Source organism: Nannospalax galili, unplaced genomic scaffold (genome assembly GCF_000622305.1).
Source record: "Nannospalax galili isolate Female #2095 unplaced genomic scaffold, S.galili_v1.0 scaffold976, whole genome shotgun sequence".
NCBI lineage: Eukaryota > Metazoa > Chordata > Mammalia > Rodentia > Spalacidae > Nannospalax > Nannospalax galili.
In genome coordinates, this window is record NW_008339381.1 from 584141 (window position 1) to 586986 (window position 2846).

The 2846-nt window shown below is 46.7% G+C and overlaps 1 pseudogene; it reads left to right on the plus strand.

The window, feature by feature from the left end:
- Window positions 1-1989: 1989 nt before the first annotated feature.
- The window catches only part of LOC103734818, a 2625-nt pseudogene continuing 1768 nt past the window's right edge, over window positions 1990-2846 (plus strand).

The window sequence follows — 2846 nt, forward strand, 5'->3', positions numbered from 1 at the left end:
ATCGCAGTCAGGAAGCAGAGACTGTGCATATACGCACTCACAGGTTTCCTCCTCCCCATTGCTCTGGGCCCTCAGCCTATCGGATGGTGCCACCCACATGCCATGCAGCTCCTTACTCCTTAACTGTCTCTTGGAAATCTCTTCATGGATACCCACAGAAGTGTGCCTTTGTAATCTCTCTGATGTTTCTCCTTTCAAGTTGATGATCGAGATGGACTGGCACCATTATTTTACTTGGAAGAGACTGAGAAGTACTTACCAATAGAGCATCACTGTGTAAAGAACTGGAAAAAACCAAGGAAGTGGGCCCTCCATGTGAGTACCCTAGAGAAGAGCATTCAAACTAGAAAAGAGCCAGTTGTGGGTCTCTGTGCGAAACACCATCTGCTTCATGAGCAAGTTTCTCTGGTGAGAGCTGAGAGATGCACTAATCTAAGTGTATAACAGTAAGTCATTAGGAGTTGGTTGAGTACTGTGTTCATTGGCAGAATAATAGTAGTAGGTTCTCCCCTGTGGCCTCCCCTAGGACTTGTCTAGCCACAAGTTCCTAGGCCTGGTGTCAGTCAGGTATGTGAAGTGGACCTTAAATCCAACAGAAAGTGGTTATGGGAGAGGTTTTTGATTGACTACATACTGACTTATTGGTTGCTATGTAAGCTGATAACTGACTACTACAATGCCCACTTAGGACGGAAGGGAGAGTTGGATTCCCCTGGAATTGGAGTTACAGTGATTGATAGCCACCATGTGGGTGCTGGAAATTGAACCCAGGTCCTCTGGAAGAGCAATTGGTGTTCTTAACTGCTGAGCCAACTCAATTCCTTTTAAAATTTATGTGTACAAATGTAATGCCCACATGTGTGTAAGTGCACCCATGTTGTGCAGTGCCCACAAGGAATAGATGAGGGTGTTGGATACCTTGGAACTGGAGTTACAAATAGTTAGCCACTGTGTGTGCTAGGATTTGAGCCAGTGCTCTTAACTGCTGAGCCACTTCTCCAGCCTCTGGAGGAAATTTCTTAATTACTGATTAAATCTTTTCAAACAATGTAAGATAGCAGTTCTGCTATGTTAACGTTTCAAATAATTGGCCATTTAATCTAAATTTGGGAAAATTGGTGGAAGATAGCTCATAATCTCCTCCAATTCCTTCAATATTCATAGTATTTATATGAATTCATCTTTCTATTCCTGTTCTTAATTTTCTTGATCAATCCTTTATCATTCTGAATTTTTAAAGAGAATTATTGGATTTTTTTCCTACGATCTGACTTCATTGCCTTTTCCTTTTAGTCTTACAGTTCTGTGGTTTATGACCAACCACAATCTAATTTTCTTCCCCCTCCCAAATAAACCCTATACCCATCAGCAGTCAGTCTCTGATCCTGCCATCCTAGTCCATCCGCATACCAGCTCCTAGTGACCGCTAGTCCATTTTTCTCTGTGTGTTCTGGACATGTCACAAAAACAGTTGAAAGTGCTGTCCCTTGTGAGCAGCCTCACTTAGCATATGCTTTCAAGACTCATCTATGTTTTAGCATGCCTAAGCATTCACATATATTTACACATAAAATGCCACTGTATGCTTTTGCTCCCTTTGTCTATCATCAGCTGGGCATTTAGGCTGCAAGAGTACTTATCTCTGAATAGGGCAGCTATTTCAAACGTCTGTCTCCCAAGGCCCAGGATCATCACAGGAGAGGGTGTGGAAAACTGTTAAAAGAACTAAAGGTAGTGGATAACCACAAAAATACTGGTTTCCCAACAGCTGGGCAGTTACTTGTCTGAACTCACAGTAACGACCCATGTAAGCTCAGGTTAGGAAAAAAATCTCAGGAGAGAAGGGGGGAAGTAGGTAAGAAGTGCCAACAGCTTCTTCCTCCAGAAACACAAATGGCGGATGACACCGCTGCTGCGGGAGGGCCTGGAGGACCCGGGGACCCATGTGGCTGGCTTCCATGGAGGATTTGGTAGCGGTCAGGCCCGGACATGAAGATCAAGTCCCTGGAGATCTATCTATCTGATCTCTCTGTTCATTAAGGAATCTGAGATTATTGACCTTTGGTGGATGCATCTCTTAAGGATAAGATTTTCAAGATCATGCCAGTGCAGAAGCAGACCTGGGCTGGCCGGGAGACCAGGTTCAAGGCTTTTGTCACCACTGGGGACGACAACAGTCATTTTCGTCTGGGTGTTAAGTGCTCCAAGGAGGTAGCCACTGTAATTCGAGGAGCCATCATCTTGGCCAAGCTTTCCATCGTCCTTGTTCAGGGAGGCTACTGGGGAAACAAGATTGGCAAGCCCCACATGGTCCCATGCAAGGTGATGGACCGCAGTGGCTCTGTGCTGGTGGCCTCATCCCTGCCCCCACTGGCATCGTCTCTGCTCCTGTGCCCAAAAAGCTGCCACTGATGGCTGGTTTTGATGACCCCTGCACACCAGCCCGGGCTTCATGGCCACCCTGGGAAACTTCACAAGGCCTCCTTTGATGCCATCTCTAAGACCTACAGCCATCTGATCCCTGGCCTCTGGAAAGAGACGGTGTCTTTAGTTTGTTTCTTCATTGCTGTGACAAAATACTCTGACCACTACCAACTTGGGGAGAAAAGGGTTTATTTGCCTTACATCTCCCAGGTCACAGTTCATCAGGAGCCCAAGGTAGGAACTCAGGGCAGGAACCTGGAGGCAGGAGCTGGAGCACAGGCCATGGAGGAACACTGCTTACTGGCTTGCTCCCCTGGCCCCTGCTCAGCCTGCTTTCTTATGCAACACAGGCCCACCTGCCCAGGGATGGCACCACCCACAATGGGCTGGGCCCTCCCACATCACTCATCAAGAAGATGCCC